Below are 22,871 nucleotides of genomic sequence, written 5' to 3'. Positions count from 1 at the left end.
CCTCCGCTGTGATAACTCTGACAGTAGTAAACTGCTGCATCTCCAGTCTGGACTCCACTGATGGTCAGAGTGAAAGCCCGGTGTGATCCACTGCCTGTAAAACGACCTTGAGTCCCTGATGCTCGAGTGCTAGCATAGTAAATGAGGAGTTTAGGAGTTCCTCCATCTCTCTGTTGGTACCAGGCTAAGTCAGGTTTGCTGTTCGTAGTATCTACATTCTGATTGGTTGTACATGAGATAGAGACGGAGGCTCCCGGAGCAGAGCTCACTGCTGCAGGCTGAGTCACTGTGACCTGTCCTCTGGACTCTGAGGAGACAGAGACAAAAACATGAAGCAGCGTCAGGGTTTAGTGGGCTTCATTTCAGAGAGAGACGGAGGTTCATAGAGGAGAGGAGTTTGATTCTCTGGACTTTACCTGTGAAGCAGCAGCAGCAGAGGAGGAGAGTCCAGATGAGGACGCAGAGCTGAGCCATGTTTTTGACGAGGAGGACGAGGAGGATTTCTGTGTCTTCTGTTGTGATGAAGGACAGCTGTCAGTCCTCCAGTGTTCAACTCTCAGGACTTTAAACTCTCCACGAGCACTGGAGCGTGCTGCCGCTCATGCAAAGAGGCTCTCTATGGAAATTAGAAGTTTCAATCAGTTAATGAGCTGATCTGACGATTAGTCTTTTAATATTTTCAACGTTTTTCAATATGACTGTTTGAAGATGAACTCAGGTTCACGCTGCTGGAGAACGAAATGTCTTAATTTTTTATCATTATTGAAGATATTCAAGAAGAATCTGGCATTTTGAAAATGAATGGTCTTTAAATCTTTGTATAGTTTTCAGTTAGTTTAGTTTATTTGTTGTCTCCTTCTGGATTTATTTATTTATTTTTTAAATTTTTTTCATGGGTGGTTAATGTCCAGGGATATTGCATGTGCGATATGTGTGATGGCCTTGTTGTTTAATTCCTGTAGATTTGGTGTGTTCAGACTTTGGTGGCAGTATAGAGTTATCTAGTTAGTTATTTATTATATTTTATTTGTTTACAGTGATCATATTGAAAAAAAGCATATTGAACCACAGTTTAAAGGTTTTGCAGACAACAGATTTTGTTTCTTTATTCTTTGTGTTGAAGTCAGAGAGCGTGTCTCTACAGTGAGCCTGTTTGTTTCACTGTGGTGGATTATTGGTGTCGGATGCAGACTGCATGTTGTAGGTCAGTCAAATATGAATCGCCTGCATGTCAGGAGTGTCTTTACTTTTTTCATGCAACACTAAAAAATGACCCTTACTTTTTTTTTTCATGTTTTTTCTGTGTGTTTAGACTAAAATGAATTTAAAAGATTGACGTTTTTCAAAGAAACACAAAACTGCATCTTCAATAAATGAAGCCAGAGTAATTATTTGTTAGAGAATAAATGAGTGTTGTGATTATAAAGGTGAAGTTGCATCATGAGGGCGGGTAGTTTGAGTCTGTTGAAGTCAGAGAGCGTGTCTGAAACAGTGAGAGGTTTTTGTACGGCGGCTCAGTCTGTTTGTATCACTGTGGTGGACTTTTGGTGGAGGAACCAGACTGGATGTTGGAGGTAAGTTTCTGTTCAATTCTAAACTGTGTAATGTAATCATTTATTTTTTATGATCAATCCAAAGAAGCATTTATTCCTTTTAAACTATATATTTGTTTTCCTGTTTGTGTTTGTCCTCGTTGAACCATCTCAGGACCGGTTTACTCAACAGGTCGTTTACATTCAGTTCACCAGCTTCACGTGTGTTCAAGACGATTCTCTGATTTTAAATAATACATCACAACGATCACTCTGAAAAAGGCTGTAATTTCATTTTTGTCGCGTTGAATAAATTGATCAAAATGAAGTTGTGAGAATGTCGAATGAAAATGTAGAAAATCTCCTTCGGCCGATGATGACGTCACTGAAGAGTCGGTTTCTGTTTCCACACGAGAGTCAGAAAAACGTGTATTTCGAAGGTCGGAATGATTTGATGATTTTTCAGCGAATATATTTGATGATCTTCTGGTCTCTCTCATTGCGATGATGATTGTCTCAGTGTTTGATTTGCATGACAGATTTTTCCGAGGGAAGTGAAACTCTGTGTGACTGACTGCTGAAGCATGAAAAACAAAAACCTGACAGAAACTCCTCGCAGGAGAAACTCTACTTTGAACAGCAAAGGTGTCCAAGTGTGACATGTCTGACTGACACCTGTGTGGTTCCTGTCCTCTGTTCTGATTGGTGTCTCCCAGTTGAAGCCCCTCCCACCTTGAAGGTTCTGCCCCCTTCCAGTGAGGAGCTGCAGCAGGGGAAGGCCACGCTCATGTGCCTGGCCAACAAGGGCTTCCCCTCGGACTGGAGTCTGGCCTGGAAGGTGGACGGCAGCAGCAGCAGCAGCAGCAGCTGGGAGCAGAGCAGGAGCCCTGCGGTGCTGGAGCAGGACGCTCTCTACAGCTGGAGCAGCACCCTGAGCCTCTCTGCAGACCAGTGGAGGAAGCTGGACTCTGTGACCTGTGAGGCCACCGGGGGCTCCCAGACGCTGGTCTCAGAGACGCTGAGGAGGGACCAGTGTTCCTGAGCTGTCTCACCAGGACTCTGCTGCTGGTTTTCCCCTTGCCGTTGTTTCACTTCTAAAACTGCCCTCCGTTTCTTTCCCCCCTCTCCAATTTTATGTTTCAACATGAACCTTTCTCGTCTTTTGTTTTGTCGTATTTTTTTCTTAAAATGAGCAAAAGAATAAACATTTAATCAAACTGTGTTTTTTGTGTGTGCATATCTTTCATTCCTTAATACTGTCATAAGTGGGTAAGAGTGTTCACAGTCTTCTCATGTTGACCGTCTTTGAAAGGACTTTGGTAAGAACATCTAAAATATGAGAAAAAAAAGTACAGCAATGGAAAAACCTCCAAGTAATCACAAATCATCACAATCTGTTGTTGAAGAAGTTAGAAGTTGAATCTGATAACTGATGTTAAAACGTTGAATCTGACCGTTTGTTCAGCGCCTGCTCTGTGGTTCATTAAAAACACACATGATGGAAAGTTCATGCAAAGCTCTCTTGGTGAGAACAAACCTGTTCTGCATGTTCTGTTGGGATGTTTAAAAAAAACCCAAAACGATCAAAGACTTAAGTTGGCTTTAAGAAGAGTGAAAGAGCCTGATGCAACACGTCGTTCTTTTCCTCTGCAGGACGCAGATTTAGATCCCTTGCAGCTGCTTTATTATATATATATTTGTGGTGGAAGTAGCTCAGTCTATAAGGGACTTATCTTGGGAACCAGAGGGTCAACGGTTCATTCAAATTAATTTAGAGGGGAAAACAAATTTGATATAAATACAAACCTAATATCAAAATATATATACCGTAAGATAAAAGTAAAATAACAAAAATATCTGACACTAAAATGAATAAATATCTGCCAAATGTTCATTTTTGATATGTATAATGACAAAAGACGTTATTAAAATTGAATAAGTTATTGTGTGCAGCTGTTTGTAATACAGCACATAGAGGTGATGGAAACCAGTCACAGTGTAGTGTTGGTGTGTCCTCAGTGAAGTGTGTCAGTCTGGTTTCTGTTCAGTCTGACTGAGGGAGGTTTTTGTACGATGCTTTTTCACTGTGTGAACACACCTCCGCTGTGATAACTCTGACAGTAGTAAACTGCTGCATCTCCAGTCTGGACTCCACTGATGGTCAGAGTGAAAGCCCGGTGTGATCCACTGCCTGTAAAACGACCTTGAGTCCCTGATGCTCGAGTGCTAGCATAGTAAATGAGGAGTTTAGGAGTTCCTCCATCTCTCTGTTGGTACCAGGCTAAGTAGGGTTTGCTGTTCGTAGTATCTACATTCTGATTGGTTGTACATGAGATAGAGACGGAGGCTCCCGGAGCAGAGCTCACTGCTGCAGGCTGAGTCACTGTGACCTGTCCTCTGGACTCTGAGGAGACAGAGACAAAAACATGAAGCAGCGTCAGGGTTTAGTGGGCTTCATTTCAGAGAGAGACGGAGGTTCATAGAGGAGAGGAGTTTGATTCTCTGGACTTTACCTGTGAAGCAGCAGCAGCAGAGGAGGAGAGTCCAGATGAGGACGCAGAGCTGAGCCATGTTTTTGACGAGGAGGACGAGGAGGATTTCTGTGTCTTCTGTTGTGATGAAGGACAGCTGTCAGTCCTCCAGTGTTCAACTCTCAGGACTTTAAACTCTCCACGAGCACTGGAGCGTGCTGCCGCTCATGCAAAGTGGCTCTCTATGGAAATTAGAAGTTTCAGTCAGTTAATGAGCTGATCTGACGATTAGTCTTTTAATATTTTAAACGTTTTCTAAAAAGGATTTCAGTCGTTTAAAACCTTAAAGTCTTTTTACACAAATTTCAGTTTGTACAAATACACGTAAAAAAAAAAGCTATTTCAACTATTCTGAAAACGCTTTTTTGTGTCGCTTGAGATTTTGTGTCTCAAAGATTTTAGATGTTTTTCACGAGAAAAAATTTCTGAAAGTGGAGACGACACGTGCAAAGACTTTAGAAGAAAATAGAAAAGTAGTTTTAAGTACTGAAACGTGTGTGTTGTCATGGTCTGTTGAACGGCTACCGCGTGAACAGAGGGAAGTGAAATGTTTCAGACCAGTTTCATCTGATCTGAGAAAGACTGACAGATGCAGAAGCGTCCTCGGCTGCCACTGACAGGAAAAGGAGTGTTTGATTGATCCCTCTCTCTCTCTTTCTCTCTGCTGTCTAACTCTAGTGTGCATGTGCCTCCAAAATTTGAGGTGGAAACAGTCTGAATTTGCATCGTGTGAGTCTGGCCTCCAAAAAAACATTTATTGTTATTATTTGTAGACTTTATTATGTCAATGTGACGATCATGCTAGCGCACGTCACAATAATATGATGGTTGAAAACATGAAGCTTTAGCATTTATCTGTTGTTAGCATTGTCTTCTGACCGCTCAAAGGGCGTTTCCTGTTCACCACGTGTCACATTTAAAGTCAAAATCATCTTTATTGTCAATTTTTCAACTTTTGCTGGACACACAAAAAAATGTTTCTCTCTGAGCCAGGGTGTAAACTAACAGTAGAAAGATTTTAAGAATATATATAGAAAAATATAAAGGAAATACGACTGTTGTAATTATCTATATCAGTGTTTTATACTTCTATCAGTATCATTTCCCTCATTCATCCAGCAGAGGGCAGCAGAGCACCTTTTTAAAATGGACTCATATCCTGCTCAGTTCTGTTAATAAAGGCAGAGTGATTCTGAAGCAGCTCGTCCTGAAGAGGATCACTTCATCCTCACACTACAGATGATGACGTTCAGCTGACGTAGCTGTGGCGTGAAGCGACGCTACAGGCGCGTGGTCGAGGTATCTAAACGCGTGGTGAGGATATATTAGGCTCCACAGAGAGGAGCAGTGATGGAGGGATCATTTGGTAGTGAAAAGACTGACACTTAAAAGCTCGGCTGCTTTGCACTTCTTGGTTTCTTTTGTTTAAAAAATTATAGCGTTCACCGTTAATCCACACAGAAGCAAACCACGCAGGGTAGGAATGTTGTGAAATGAGTAACTCCTTTCAAGGTTGTCAAAACGTGTACGACCACAAAAGCCCAGAGTGCTTAGTTTCTCTTCTCAGCAGTGATCATAAAGCTGCATACTTTACACTCTGTATGATTTAGGGTGTGGGAAGTTTGTCTATGGCTCCGTTTAGAGCACGAGTAAAAGATAAAGAAGTGAATCTTCACCAGCAAGGAGTAAAAGTATTCTCATGTTGTGTTCCTCTGCTGAAAAGATCAGAAAAAAAATAGACAATCAGAAAAAGAGTCGGGTACAATCCGAGCCGGGTGACTCACCTGGAAGTGTGTGATCCTATCAGCTCTGTTATCTGAGTAACTGTGTGTGTGTGGCTGTCTGGCAGCTGCTTTATGAACACCGTCTCACCTGAACGGTGTGATACAGAGTCACACCCTTCAGGTCCACGCCCTTCACGTCACGAATCAACACAACCTCACACACACACGGTAAGGTTTTCATTAGTGGAGACATCCTGAACCTTTTTGTCAGCACTTGTGTTTGGCATTTTCACCTTTGCTAACTCATTTCATAAGATAAAAAAAAAACAGCTGTAAAATAAAAGCCTGAAATTGTATTATTTAGATTTTCCAATTTTAATTTATTTTTTAAAGTGATTGGGGTAACTGGAGTACCCAGAGTAAAACCCTCAAGTACAATGATGAAAACTGATGGACGCTGTCACCATTGCTGTGAAGCCACAGTGTTAACCCCTGAGCAGCTGTGCACAATGGTAAACACTGAGGATGTTCCTGACAGCAGACTTGTGTGCTTTCAATTTACATGAGGCTTTTACTGACACACCTAAATGGAGGGCATCAGCAGTCAAAATGTCTCCTCTCTAAGAACTCTAAACAAATAGCATGCATCCTTATTTTCTGCATGTGTGCACTGATTTTTTTGGTGCCCGGATGGGTAGAAGGGAAAAGCCATGCTGCAGAGATCAAGGCTGGGAATCCTGATTGGGAAGAGGGTTATTTAGTCCTCAGTTGGGCTACCAAAGCAGCATGAAAAGGGTCTGGAAAAAGCCCTTCCCAGCCTTGGTTTCCTTGGATTCCTGAGGGCCTTTAGATGTATTTCCAAATGCTTAAAGATAGCATCATCAAGGGCACTCAACGTCATTTCTTTGGAGGCAAACTCCGCGTTGATGTCTTTACAAACAGACTTGCAGAATCCCTCGACGTCAGTGATTTTGCAGATATCAGAAACGTCACACTCAGCAAGCACCCTTTCAGTCAGAAGCCTGATGATGAGCATTGACTCGGACCAGCCTTTCCGTGGGGCTTTCCGGTACGTCCTTCTCAGAATTCTGACAATATGCAGGGTCAAAAGATATTCACGGGGTGAGAAGTTCATATATGCTAAGGTGGCTTCACAGTTCAAAGGTTCTGTTGAATGAGCTTTCACTGGTGCAGGACAGTTGCAAGAGACCATGCAACCGTCTACAACAGATGTAGGCTCTTCTACGACCAATGTAGGCTCTTCTACAACCGATGTAGGCTCTTCTACGACTGATGTAGGCCCTTCTATGATCGATGTAGGCTCTTCTATGACTGATGTAGGCACTTCTACAACCGATGTAGGCACTTCTACAACCGATGTTGACTCTTCTACGACTGATGTAGGCTCTTCTACAACCAATGTAGGCTCTTCTACAACCGATGTAGGCTCTTCTACGACTGATGTAGGCTCTTCTACAACCGATGTAGGCTCTTCTACGACTGATGTAGGCTCTTCTACAACCGATGTAGGCTCTTCTACGACTGATGTAGGCTCTTCTACAACCGATGTAGGCTCTTCTACAGCTGATGTAGGCTCTTCCACAACCGATGTAGGCTCTTCTCCAACTGATGTAGGCACTTCTAAAACTAATGTAGGCTCTTCCACAACCTATGTAGGCTCTTCTACAACCGATGTAGGCTCTTCTACGACAGATGTCGGCTCTTCTACGACCAATGTCGGCTCTTCTACAACCAATGTAGGCTCTTCTACAGCTGATGTAGGCTGTTCCACAACCGATGTAGGCACTTCTACAACTGATGTAGGCTCTTCCACAACCGATGTAAGCTCTTCTAAAACCGATGTAGGCTCTTCTACAACCGATGTAGGCTCTTCTACAACCGATGTAGGCACTTCTACAACCGATGTAGGCTCTTCGACATCCGATGCGGACTCTTCGACAACCGATGTAGGCACTTCTACAACTGATGTAGGCTCTTCCAAAACCGATGTAGGCACTTCTACAACTGATGTAGGCTCTTCGACAACCGATGTAGGCTCTTCTACAACTGATGTAGGCACTTCTACAACCGATGTAGGCTCTTCCACAACCGATGTAGGCTCTTCTAAAACCGAAGTAAGCTTTTCTACAACCGATGTAGGCTCTTCTACAACTGATGTAGGCTCTTCTATGACCAATGTAGGCTCTTCTACAACTGATGTAGGCACTTCTACAACCGATGTAGGCTCTTCTACAACTGATGTAGGCTCTTCTATGACCAATGTAGGCTCTTCTACAACTGATGTAGGCACTTCTACAACCGATGTAGGCTCTTCTACAACCGATGTAGGCTCTTCTACGACTGATGTAGGCTCTTCTATGACCAATGTAGGCTCTTCTACAACTGATGTAGGCACTTCTACAACTGATGTAGGCACTTCTACAACTGATGTAGGCACTTCTACAACTGATGTAGGCACTTCTACAACTGATGTAGGCTCTTCCACAACCGATGTAGGCTCTTCTACAACCGATGTAGGCACTTCTACAACTGATGTAGGCTCTTTTACAACCGATGTAGGCTCTTCGACATCCGATGTAGACTCTTCGACACCCGATGTAGGCTCTTATGCGACAGATGTAGGCTCTTCTACAACCGATGTAAGCACTTCTACAACTGATGTAGGCTCTTCGACAACCGATGTAGGCTCTTCTACAACTGATGTAGGCACTTCTACAACCGATGTAGGCTCTTCCACAACCGATGTAGGCTTATCCACAACCGATGTAAGCTCGTCTAAAACCGATGTAGGCACTTCTACAACCGATGTAGGCTCTTCTACAACCAATGTAGGCACTTCTACAACCGATGTAGGCTCTTCGACATCCGATGTAAACTCTTCGACAACCGATGTAGGCTCTTCTGCGACAGATGTAGGCTCTTCTACAACTGATGTAGGCACTTCTACAACTGATGTAGGCTCTTCTACAACTGATGTAGGCACTTCTACAACCGATGTAGGCTCTTCGACAACCGATGTAGGCTCTTCTACAGCTGATGTAGGCACTTCTACAACTGATGTAGGCTCTTCGACATCCGATGCAGACTCTTCGACAACCGATGTAGGCTCTTATGCGACAGATGTAGGCTCTTCTACAACCGATGTAGGCTCTTCTACAACTGATGTAGGCACTTCTACAACTGATGTAGGCTCTTCCACAACCGATGTAGGCTCTTCTACAACCGATGTAGGCACTTCTACAACCGAAGTAAGCTCTTCTACAACCGATGTAGGCACTTCTACAACTGATGTAGGCTCTTCGACAACCGATGTAGGCTCTTCTACAACTGATGTAGGCACTTCTACAACCGATGTAAGCTCTTCTACAACTGATGTAGGCACTTCTACAACCGATGTAGGCTCTTCCACAACCGATGTAGGCTCTTCTACAACCGATGTAGGCACTTCTACAACCGAAGTAAGCTCTTCTACAACCGATGTAGGCACTTCTACAACTGATGTAGGCTCTTCGACAACCGATGTAGGCTCTTCTACAACTGATGTAGGCACTTCTACAACCGATGTAGGCTCTTCCACAACCGATGTAGGCTCTTCTACAACTGATGTAGGCACTTCTACAACCGATGTAAGCTCTTCGACATCTGATGTAAAGTCTTCGACAACTGATGTAGGCACTTCTACAACCGATGTAAACTCTTCGACAACCGATGTAGGCTCTTCTGCGACAGATGTAGGCTCTTCTACAACTGATGTAGGCACTTCTACAACTGATGTAGGCTCTTCTACAACTGATGTAGGCACTTCTACAACCGATGTAGGCTCTTCTACAACCGATGTAGGCTCTTCGACATCCGACGTAGACTCTTCGACAACCGATGTAGCCTCTTATGCGACAGATGTAGGCTCTTCTACAACCGATGTAGGCTCTTCTACAACTGATGTAGGCACTTCTACAACTGATGTAGGCTCTTCCACAACCGATGTAGGCTCTTCTACAACTGATGTAGGCACTTCTACAACCGATGTAGGCTCTTCCACAACCGATGTAGGCTCTTCTACAACTGATGTAGGCACTTCTACAACCGATGTAGGCTCTTCGACATCCGATGTAAACTCTTCGACAACCGATGTAGGCTCTTCTGCGACAGATGTAGGCTCTTCTACAACTGATGTAGGCACTTCTACAACTGATGTAGGCTCTTCTACAACTGATGTAGGCACTTCTACAACCGATGTAGGCTCTTCTACAACCGATGTAGGCTCTTCGACATCCGATGTAGACTCTTCGACAACCGATGTAGGCTCTTCTACAACTGATGTAGGCACTTCTACAACCGATGTAGGCTCTTCGACAACCGATGTAGGCTCTTCTACAACTGATGTAGGCACTTCTACAACCGATGTAGGCTCTTCCACAACCGATGTAGGCTCTTCTACAACTGATGTAGGCACTTCTACAACCGATGTAAGCTCTTCGACATCTGATGTAAAGTCTTCGACAACTGATGTAGGCACTTCTACAACCGATGTAGGCTCTTCGACATCCGATGTAAACTCTTCAACAACCGATGTAGGCTCTTCTACGACAGATGTCGGCTCTTCGACGACCGATGTCGGCTCTTCTACAACCGATGTAGGCTCTTCTACAACCGATGTAGGCACTTCTACAACCGATGTAGGATCTTCTACAACCGATGTAGGCTCTTCGACAACCGAAGTAGGCTCTTCTGTGACAGATGTAGGCTCTTCTACAACTGATGTAGGCACTTCTACATCCGATGTAGACTCTTCGACAACCGATGTAGGCTCTTATGCGACAGATGTAGGCTCTTCTACAACCGATGTAGGCTCTTCTACAACTGATGTAGGCACTTCTACAACTGATGTAGGCTCTTCCACAACCGATGTAGGCTCTTCTACAACCGATGTAGGCACTTCTACAACCGATGTAGGCTCTTCCACAACCGATGTAGGCTTATCCACAACCGATGTAAGCTCGTCTAAAACCGATGTAGGCACTTCTACAACCGATGTAGGCTCTTCTACAACCAATGTAGGCACTTCTACAACCGATGTAGGCTCTTCGACAACCGATGTAGGCTCTTCTACAGCTGATGTAGGCACTTCTACAACTGATGTAGGCTCTTCGACATCCGATGCAGACTCTTCGACAACCGATGTAGGCTCTTATGCGACAGATGTAGGCTCTTCTACAACCGATGTAGGCTCTTCTACAACTGATGTAGGCACTTCTACAACTGATGTAGGCTCTTCCACAACCGATGTAGGCTCTTCTACAACCGATGTAGGCACTTCTACAACCGAAGTAAGCTCTTCTACAACCGATGTAGGCACTTCTACAACTGATGTAGGCTCTTCGACAACCGATGTAGGCTCTTCTACAACTGATGTAGGCACTTCTACAACCGATGTAAGCTCTTCTACAACTGATGTAGGCACTTCTACAACCGATGTAGGCTCTTCCACAACCGATGTAGGCTCTTCTACAACCGATGTAGGCACTTCTACAACCGAAGTAAGCTCTTCTACAACCGATGTAGGCACTTCTACAACTGATGTAGGCTCTTCGACAACCGATGTAGGCTCTTCTACAACTGATGTAGGCACTTCTACAACCGATGTAGGCTCTTCCACAACCGATGTAGGCTCTTCTACAACTGATGTAGGCACTTCTACAACCGATGTAAGCTCTTCGACATCTGATGTAAAGTCTTCGACAACTGATGTAGGCACTTCTACAACCGATGTAAACTCTTCGACAACCGATGTAGGCTCTTCTGCGACAGATGTAGGCTCTTCTACAACTGATGTAGGCACTTCTACAACTGATGTAGGCTCTTCTACAACTGATGTAGGCACTTCTACAACCGATGTAGGCTCTTCTACAACCGATGTAGGCTCTTCGACATCCGACGTAGACTCTTCGACAACCGATGTAGCCTCTTATGCGACAGATGTAGGCTCTTCTACAACCGATGTAGGCTCTTCTACAACTGATGTAGGCACTTCTACAACTGATGTAGGCTCTTCCACAACCGATGTAGGCTCTTCTACAACTGATGTAGGCACTTCTACAACCGATGTAGGCTCTTCCACAACCGATGTAGGCTCTTCTACAACTGATGTAGGCACTTCTACAACCGATGTAGGCTCTTCGACATCCGATGTAAACTCTTCGACAACCGATGTAGGCTCTTCTGCGACAGATGTAGGCTCTTCTACAACTGATGTAGGCACTTCTACAACTGATGTAGGCTCTTCTACAACTGATGTAGGCACTTCTACAACCGATGTAGGCTCTTATGCGACAGATGTAGGCTCTTCTACAACCGATGTAGGCTCTTCTACAACTGATGTAGGCACTTCTACAACCGATGTAGGCTCTTCCACAACCGATGTAGGCTCATCCACAACCGATGTAAGCTCGTCTAAAACCGATGTAGGCACTTCTACAACCGATGTAGGCTCTTCTACAACCAATGTAGGCACTTCTACAACCGATGTAGGCTCTTCGACAACCGATGTAGGCTCTTCTACAGCTGATGTAGGCACTTCTACAACTGATGTAGGCTCTTCGACATCCGATGCAGACTCTTCGACAACCGATGTAGGCTCTTATGCGACAGATGTAGGCTCTTCTACAACCGATGTAGGCTCTTCTACAACTGATGTAGGCACTTCTACAACTGATGTAGGCACTTCTACAACTGATGTAGGCACTTCTACAACTGATGTAGGCACTTCTACAACTGATGTAGGCTCTTCCACAACCGATGTAGGCTCTTCTACAACCGATGTAGGCACTTCTACAACTGATGTAGGCTCTTTTACAACCGATGTAGGCTCTTCGACATCCGATGTAGACTCTTCGACACCCGATGTAGGCTCTTATGCGACAGATGTAGGCTCTTCTACAACCGATGTAAGCACTTCTACAACTGATGTAGGCTCTTCGACAACCGATGTAGGCTCTTCTACAACTGATGTAGGCACTTCTACAACCGATGTAGGCTCTTCCACAACCGATGTAGGCTTATCCACAACCGATGTAAGCTCGTCTAAAACCGATGTAGGCACTTCTACAACCGATGTAGGCTCTTCTACAACCAATGTAGGCACTTCTACAACCGATGTAGGCTCTTCGACAACCGATGTAGGCTCTTCTACAGCTGATGTAGGCACTTCTACAACCGATGTAGGCTCTTCGACATCCGATGTAAACTCTTCGACAACCGATGTAGGCTCTTCTGCGACAGATGTAGGCTCTTCTACAACTGATGTAGGCACTTCTACAACTGATGTAGGCTCTTCTACAACTGATGTAGGCACTTCTACAACCGATGTAGGCTCTTCTACAACCGATGTAGGCTCTTCGACATCCGATGTAGACTCTTCGACAACCGATGTAGGCTCTTATGCGACAGATGTAGGCTCTTCTACAACCGATGTAGGCTCTTCTACAACTGATGTAGGCACTTCTACAACTGATGTAGGCTCTTCCACAACCGATGTAGGCTCTTCTACAACCGATGTAGGCACTTCTACAACCGAAGTAAGCTCTTCTACAACCGATGTAAGCACTTCTACAACCGATGTAGGCACTTCTACAACCGAAGTAAGCTCTTCTACAACCGATGTAGGCACTTCTACAACCGAAGTAAGCTCTTCTACAACCGATGTAGGCACTTCTACAACTGATGTAGGCTCTTCGACAACCGATGTAGGCTCTTCTACAACTGATGTAGGCACTTCTACAACCGATGTAGGCTCTTCCACAACCGATGTAGGCTTATCCACAACCGATGTAAGCTCGTCTAAAACCGATGTAGGCACTTCTACAACCGATGTAGGCTCTTCTACAACCAATGTAGGCACTTCTACAACCGATGTAGGCTCTTCGACAACCGATGTAGGCTCTTCTACAGCTGATGTAGGCACTTCTACAACTGATGTAGGCTCTTCGACATCCGATGCAGACTCTTCGACAACCGATGTAGGCTCTTATGCGACAGATGTAGGCTCTTCTACAACCGATGTAGGCTCTTCTACAACTGATGTAGGCACTTCTACAACTGATGTAGGCTCTTCCACAACCGATGTAGGCTCTTCTACAACCGATGTAGGCACTTCTACAACCGAAGTAAGCTCTTCTACAACCGATGTAGGCACTTCTACAACTGATGTAGGCTCTTCGACAACCGATGTAGGCTCTTCTACAACTGATGTAGGCACTTCTACAACCGATGTAAGCTCTTCTACAACTGATGTAGGCACTTCTACAACCGATGTAGGCTCTTCCACAACCGATGTAGGCTCTTCTACAACCGATGTAGGCACTTCTACAACCGAAGTAAGCTCTTCTACAACCGATGTAGGCACTTCTACAACTGATGTAGGCTCTTCGACAACCGATGTAGGCTCTTCTACAACTGATGTAGGCACTTCTACAACCGATGTAGGCTCTTCCACAACCGATGTAGGCTCTTCTACAACTGATGTAGGCACTTCTACAACCGATGTAAGCTCTTCGACATCTGATGTAAAGTCTTCGACAACTGATGTAGGCACTTCTACAACCGATGTAAACTCTTCGACAACCGATGTAGGCTCTTCTGCGACAGATGTAGGCTCTTCTACAACTGATGTAGGCACTTCTACAACTGATGTAGGCTCTTCTACAACTGATGTAGGCACTTCTACAACCGATGTAGGCTCTTCTACAACCGATGTAGGCTCTTCGACATCCGACGTAGACTCTTCGACAACCGATGTAGCCTCTTATGCGACAGATGTAGGCTCTTCTACAACCGATGTAGGCTCTTCTACAACTGATGTAGGCACTTCTACAACTGATGTAGGCTCTTCCACAACCGATGTAGGCTCTTCTACAACTGATGTAGGCACTTCTACAACCGATGTAGGCTCTTCCACAACCGATGTAGGCTCTTCTACAACTGATGTAGGCACTTCTACAACCGATGTAGGCTCTTCGACATCCGATGTAAACTCTTCGACAACCGATGTAGGCTCTTCTGCGACAGATGTAGGCTCTTCTACAACTGATGTAGGCACTTCTACAACTGATGTAGGCTCTTCTACAACTGATGTAGGCACTTCTACAACCGATGTAGGCTCTTCTACAACCGATGTAGGCTCTTCGACATCCGATGTAGACTCTTCGACAACCGATGTAGGCTCTTCTACAACTGATGTAGGCACTTCTACAACCGATGTAGGCTCTTCGACAACCGATGTAGGCTCTTCTACAACTGATGTAGGCACTTCTACAACCGATGTAGGCTCTTCCACAACCGATGTAGGCTCTTCTACAACTGATGTAGGCACTTCTACAACCGATGTAAGCTCTTCGACATCTGATGTAAAGTCTTCGACAACTGATGTAGGCACTTCTACAACCGATGTAGGCTCTTCGACATCCGATGTAAACTCTTCAACAACCGATGTAGGCTCTTCTACGACAGATGTCGGCTCTTCGACGACCGATGTCGGCTCTTCTACAACCGATGTAGGCTCTTCTACAACCGATGTAGGCACTTCTACAACCGATGTAGGATCTTCTACAACCGATGTAGGCTCTTCGACAACCGAAGTAGGCTCTTCTGTGACAGATGTAGGCTCTTCTACAACTGATGTAGGCACTTCTACATCCGATGTAGACTCTTCGACAACCGATGTAGGCTCTTATGCGACAGATGTAGGCTCTTCTACAACCGATGTAGGCTCTTCTACAACTGATGTAGGCACTTCTACAACTGATGTAGGCTCTTCCACAACCGATGTAGGCTCTTCTACAACCGATGTAGGCACTTCTACAACCGATGTAGGCTCTTCCACAACCGATGTAGGCTTATCCACAACCGATGTAAGCTCGTCTAAAACCGATGTAGGCACTTCTACAACCGATGTAGGCTCTTCTACAACCAATGTAGGCACTTCTACAACCGATGTAGGCTCTTCGACAACCGATGTAGGCTCTTCTACAGCTGATGTAGGCACTTCTACAACTGATGTAGGCTCTTCGACATCCGATGCAGACTCTTCGACAACCGATGTAGGCTCTTATGCGACAGATGTAGGCTCTTCTACAACCGATGTAGGCTCTTCTACAACTGATGTAGGCACTTCTACAACTGATGTAGGCTCTTCCACAACCGATGTAGGCTCTTCTACAACCGATGTAGGCACTTCTACAACCGAAGTAAGCTCTTCTACAACCGATGTAGGCACTTCTACAACTGATGTAGGCTCTTCGACAACCGATGTAGGCTCTTCTACAACTGATGTAGGCACTTCTACAACCGATGTAAGCTCTTCTACAACTGATGTAGGCACTTCTACAACCGATGTAGGCTCTTCCACAACCGATGTAGGCTCTTCTACAACCGATGTAGGCACTTCTACAACCGAAGTAAGCTCTTCTACAACCGATGTAGGCACTTCTACAACTGATGTAGGCTCTTCGACAACCGATGTAGGCTCTTCTACAACTGATGTAGGCACTTCTACAACCGATGTAGGCTCTTCCACAACCGATGTAGGCTCTTCTACAACTGATGTAGGCACTTCTACAACCGATGTAAGCTCTTCGACATCTGATGTAAAGTCTTCGACAACTGATGTAGGCACTTCTACAACCGATGTAAACTCTTCGACAACCGATGTAGGCTCTTCTGCGACAGATGTAGGCTCTTCTACAACTGATGTAGGCACTTCTACAACTGATGTAGGCTCTTCTACAACTGATGTAGGCACTTCTACAACCGATGTAGGCTCTTCTACAACCGATGTAGGCTCTTCGACATCCGACGTAGACTCTTCGACAACCGATGTAGCCTCTTATGCGACAGATGTAGGCTCTTCTACAACCGATGTAGGCTCTTCTACAACTGATGTAGGCACTTCTACAACTGATGTAGGCTCTTCCACAACCGATGTAGGCTCTTCTACAACTGATGTAGGCACTTCTACAACCGATGTAGGCTCTTCCACAACCGATGTAGGCTCTTCTACAACTGATGTAGGCACTTCTACAACCGATGTAGGCTCTTCGACATCCGATGTAAACTCTTCGACAACCGATGTAGGCTCTTCTGCGACAGATGTAGGCTCTTCTACAACTGATGTAGGCACTTCTACAACTGATGTAGGCTCTTCTACAACTGATGTAGGCACTTCTACAACCGATGTAGGCTCTTCTACAACCGATGTAGGCTCTTCGACATCCGATGTAGACTCTTCGACAACCGATGTAGGCTCTTCTACAACTGATGTAGGCACTTCTACAACCGATGTAGGCTCTTCGACAACCGATGTAGGCTCTTCTACAACTGATGTAGGCACTTCTACAACCGATGTAGGCTCTTCCACAACCGATGTAGGCTCTTCTACAACTGATGTAGGCACTTCTACAACCGATGTAAGCTCTTCGACATCTGATGTAAAGTCTTCGACAACTGATGTAGGCACTTCTACAACCGATGTAGGCTCTTCGACATCCGATGTAAACTCTTCAACAACCGATGTAGGCTCTTCTACGACAGATGTCGGCTCTTCGACGACCGATGTCGGCTCTTCTACAACCGATGTAGGCTCTTCTACAACCGATGTAGGCACTTCTACAACCGATGTAGGATCTTCTACAACCGATGTAGGCTCTTCGACAACCGAAGTAGGCTCTTCTGTGACAGATGTAGGCTCTTCTACAACTGATGTAGGCACTTCTACATCCGATGTAGACTCTTCGACAACCGATGTAGGCTCTTATGCGACAGATGTAGGCTCTTCTACAACCGATGTAGGCTCTTCTACAACTGATGTAGGCACTTCTACAACTGATGTAGGCTCTTCCACAACCGATGTAGGCTCTTCTACAACCGATGTAGGCACTTCTACAACCGAAGTAAGCTCTTCTACAACCGATGTAAGCACTTCTACAACTGATGTAGGCACTTCTACAACCGATGTAGGCTCTTCCACAACCGATGTAGGCTTATCCACAACCGATGTAAGCTCGTCTAAAACCGATGTAGGCACTTCTACAACCGATGTAGGCTCTTCTACAACCAATGTAGGCACTTCTACAACCGATGTAGGCACTTCTACAACTGATGTAGGCTCTTCTACAACTGATGTAGGCACTTCTACAACCGATGTAGGCTCTTCTACAACCGATGTAGGCTCTTCTACAACCGATGTAGGCTCTTCGACATCCGATGTAGACTCTTCGACAACCGATGTAGGCTCTTATGCGACAGATGTAGGCTCTTCTACAACCGATGTAGGCTCTTCTACAACTGATGTAGGCTCTTCTACAACCGATGTAGGCACTTCTACAACCGAAGTAAGCTCTTCTACAACCGATGTAAGCACTTCTACAACTGATGTAGGCTCTTCGACAACCGATGTAGGCTCTTCTACAACTGATGTAGGCACTTCTACAACCGATGTAGGCTCTTCCACAACCGATGTAGGCTCATCCACAACCGATGTAAGCTCGTCTAAAACCGATGTAGGCACTTCTACAACCGATGTAGGCTCTTCTACAACCAATGTAGGCACTTCTACAACCGATGTAGGCTCTTCGACAACCGATGTAGGCTCTTCTACAGCTGATGTAGGCACTTCTACAACTGATGTAGGCTCTTCGACATCCGATGCAGACTCTTCGACAACCGATGTAGGCTCTTATGCGACAGATGTAGGCTCTTCTACAACCGATGTAGGCTCTTCTACAACTGATGTAGGCACTTCTACAACTGATGTAGGCTCTTCCACAACCGATGTAGGCTCTTCTACAACCGATGTAGGCACTTCTACAACCGAAGTAAGCTCTTCTACAACCGATGTAGGCACTTCTACAACTGATGTAGGCTCTTCGACAACCGATGTAGGCTCTTCTACAACTGATGTAGGCACTTCTACAACCGATGTAGGCTCTTCCACAACCGATGTAGGCTCTTCTACAACTGATGTAGGCACTTCTACAACCGATGTAAGCTCTTCGACATCTGATGTAAAGTCTTCGACAACCGATGTAAACTCTTCGACAACCGATGTAGGCTCTTCTGCGACAGATGTAGGCTCTTCTACAACTGATGTAGGCTCTTCCACAACCGATGTAGGCTCTTCTACAACTGATGTAGGCACTTCTACAACCGATGTAAGCTCTTCGACATCTGATGTAAAGTCTTCGACATCTGATGTAAAGTCTTCGACAACTGATGTAGGCACTTCTACAACCGATGTAGGCTCTTCGACATCCGATGTAAACTCTTCGACAACCGATGTAGGCTCTTCTGCGACAGATGTAGGCTCTTCTACAACTGATGTAGGCACTTCTACAACTGATGTAGGCTCTTCTACAACTGATGTAGGCACTTCTACAACCGATGTAGGCTCTTCTACAACCGATGTAGGCTCTTCGACATCCGATGTAGACTCTTCGACAACCGATGTAGGCTCTTATGCGACAGATGTAGGCTCTTCTACAACCGATGTAGGCTCTTCTACAACTGATGTAGGCACTTCTACAACTGATGTAGGCTCTTCCACAACCGATGTAGGCTCTTCTGCGACAGATGTAGGCACTTCTACAACTGATGTAGGCTCTTCTACAAATGATGTAGGCACTTCTACAACCGATGTAGGCTCTTCTACAACCGATGTAGGCTCTTCGACATCCGATGTAGACTCTTCTACAACCGATGTAGGCTCTTCCACAACCGATGTAGGCTCTTCTACAACTGATGTAGGCACTTCTACAACTGATGTAGGCACTTCTACAACCGATGTAGGCACTTCTACAACCGATGTAAACTCTTCGACAACCGATGTAGGCTCTTCTGCGACAGATGTAGGCTCTTCTACAACTGATGTAGGCACTTCTACAACTGATGTAGGCTCTTCTACAACTGATGTAGGCACTTCTACAACCGATGTAGGCTCTTCTACAACCGATGTAGGCTCTTCGACATCCGATGTAGACTCTTCGACAACCGATGTAGGCTCTTCTACAACTGATGTAGGCACTTCTACAACCGATGTAGGCTCTTCGACAACCGATGTAGGCTCTTCTACAACTGATGTAGGCACTTCTACAACCGATGTAGGCTCTTCCACAACCGATGTAGGCTCTTCTACAACTGATGTAGGCACTTCTACAACCGATGTAAGCTCTTCGACATCTGATGTAAAGTCTTCGACAACTGATGTAGGCACTTCTACAACCGATGTAGGCTCTTCGACATCCGATGTAAACTCTTCAACAACCGATGTAGGCTCTTCTACGACAGATGTCGGCTCTTCGACGACCGATGTCGGCTCTTCTACAACCGATGTAGGCTCTTCTACAACCGATGTAGGCACTTCTACAACCGATGTAGGATCTTCTACAACCGATGTAGGCTCTTCGACAACCGAAGTAGGCTCTTCTGTGACAGATGTAGGCTCTTCTACAACTGATGTAGGCACTTCTACATCCGATGTAGACTCTTCGACAACCGATGTAGGCTCTTATGCGACAGATGTAGGCTCTTCTACAACCGATGTAGGCTCTTCTACAACTGATGTAGGCACTTCTACAACTGATGTAGGCTCTTCCACAACCGATGTAGGCTCTTCTACAACCGATGTAGGCACTTCTACAACCGAAGTAAGCTCTTCTACAACCGATGTAAGCACTTCTACAACTGATGTAGGCACTTCTACAACCGATGTAGGCTCTTCCACAACCGATGTAGGCTTATCCACAACCGATGTAAGCTCGTCTAAAACCGATGTAGGCACTTCTACAACCGATGTAGGCTCTTCTACAACCAATGTAGGCACTTCTACAACCGATGTAGGCACTTCTACAACTGATGTAGGCTCTTCTACAACTGATGTAGGCACTTCTACAACCGATGTAGGCTCTTCTACAACCGATGTAGGCTCTTCTACAACCGATGTAGGCTCTTCTACAACCGATGTAGGCACTTCTACAACTGATGTAGGCTCTTCTACAACCGATGTAGGCACTTCTACAACCGAAGTAAGCTCTTCTACAACCGATGTAAGCACTTCTACAACTGATGTAGGCTCTTCGACAACCGATGTAGGCTCTTCTACAACTGATGTAGGCACTTCTACATCCGATGTAGACTCTTCGACAACCGATGTAGGCTCTTATGCGACAGATGTAGGCTCTTCTACAACCGATGTAGGCTCTTCTACAACTGATGTAGGCTCTTCTACAACCGATGTAGGCACTTCTACAACCGAAGTAAGCTCTTCTACAACCGATGTAAGCACTTCTACAACTGATGTAGGCTCTTCGACAACCGATGTAGGCTCTTCTACAACTGATGTAGGCACTTCTACAACCGATGTAGGCTCTTCCACAACCGATGTAGGCTCATCCACAACCGATGTAAGCTCGTCTAAAACCGATGTAGGCACTTCTACAACCGATGTAGGCTCTTCTACAACCAATGTAGGCACTTCTACAACCGATGTAGGCTCTTCGACAACCGATGTAGGCTCTTCTACAGCTGATGTAGGCACTTCTACAACTGATGTAGGCTCTTCGACATCCGATGCAGACTCTTCGACAACCGATGTAGGCTCTTATGCGACAGATGTAGGCTCTTCTACAACCGATGTAGGCTCTTCTACAACTGATGTAGGCACTTCTACAACTGATGTAGGCTCTTCCACAACCGATGTAGGCTCTTCTACAACCGATGTAGGCACTTCTACAACCGAAGTAAGCTCTTCTACAACCGATGTAGGCACTTCTACAACTGATGTAGGCTCTTCGACAACCGATGTAGGCTCTTCTACAACTGATGTAGGCACTTCTACAACCGATGTAGGCTCTTCCACAACCGATGTAGGCTCTTCTACAACTGATGTAGGCACTTCTACAACCGATGTAAGCTCTTCGACATCTGATGTAAAGTCTTCGACAACCGATGTAAACTCTTCGACAACCGATGTAGGCTCTTCTGCGACAGATGTAGGCTCTTCTACAACTGATGTAGGCTCTTCCACAACCGATGTAGGCTCTTCTACAACTGATGTAGGCACTTCTACAACCGATGTAAGCTCTTCGACATCTGATGTAAAGTCTTCGACATCTGATGTAAAGTCTTCGACAACTGATGTAGGCACTTCTACAACCGATGTAGGCTCTTCGACATCCGATGTAAACTCTTCGACAACCGATGTAGGCTCTTCTGCGACAGATGTAGGCTCTTCTACAACTGATGTAGGCACTTCTACAACTGATGTAGGCTCTTCTACAACTGATGTAGGCACTTCTACAACCGATGTAGGCTCTTCTACAACCGATGTAGGCTCTTCGACATCCGATGTAGACTCTTCGACAACCGATGTAGGCTCTTATGCGACAGATGTAGGCTCTTCTACAACCGATGTAGGCTCTTCTACAACTGATGTAGGCACTTCTACAACTGATGTAGGCTCTTCCACAACCGATGTAGGCTCTTCTGCGACAGATGTAGGCACTTCTACAACTGATGTAGGCTCTTCTACAAATGATGTAGGCACTTCTACAACCGATGTAGGCTCTTCTACAACCGATGTAGGCTCTTCGACATCCGATGTAGACTCTTCTACAACCGATGTAGGCTCTTCCACAACCGATGTAGGCTCTTCTACAACTGATGTAGGCACTTCTACAACCGATGTAAGCTCTTCGACATCTGATGTAAAGTCTTCGACAACTGATGTAGGCTCTTCGACATCCGATGTAAACTCTTCAACAACCGATGTAGGCTCTTCTACGACAGATGTCGGCTCTTCGACGACCGATGTCGGCTCTTCTACAACCGATGTAGGCTCTTCTACAACCGATGTAGGCACTTCTACAACCGATGTAGGATCTTCTACAACCGATGTAGGCTCTTCGACAACCGAAGTAGGCTCTTCTGTGACAGATGTAGGCTCTTCTACAACTGATGTAGGCACTTCTACATCCGATGTAGACTCTTCGACAACCGATGTAGGCTCTTATGCGACA

General features: G+C 45.3%; 1 gene segment (V, D, J or C); it reads left to right on the top strand.

Annotated features, from left to right (window-relative positions):
- The first annotated feature begins 1,908 nt into the window (after nt 1-1,908).
- Nucleotides 1,909-2,574, top strand: LOC306829416 (Ig kappa-b4 chain C region-like). The segment is given in 2 exons: nt 1,909-1,972; nt 2,249-2,574.
- Nucleotides 2,575-22,871: the final 20,297 nt, after the last annotated feature.

Source organism: Symphodus melops, assembly GCF_947650265.1.
Source record: "Symphodus melops genome assembly, chromosome: 9".
NCBI lineage: Eukaryota > Metazoa > Chordata > Actinopteri > Labriformes > Labridae > Symphodus > Symphodus melops.
The sequence above is the reverse complement of the archived record's forward strand: the minus strand, read 5'-3'. Positions and strand labels throughout refer to the sequence as shown.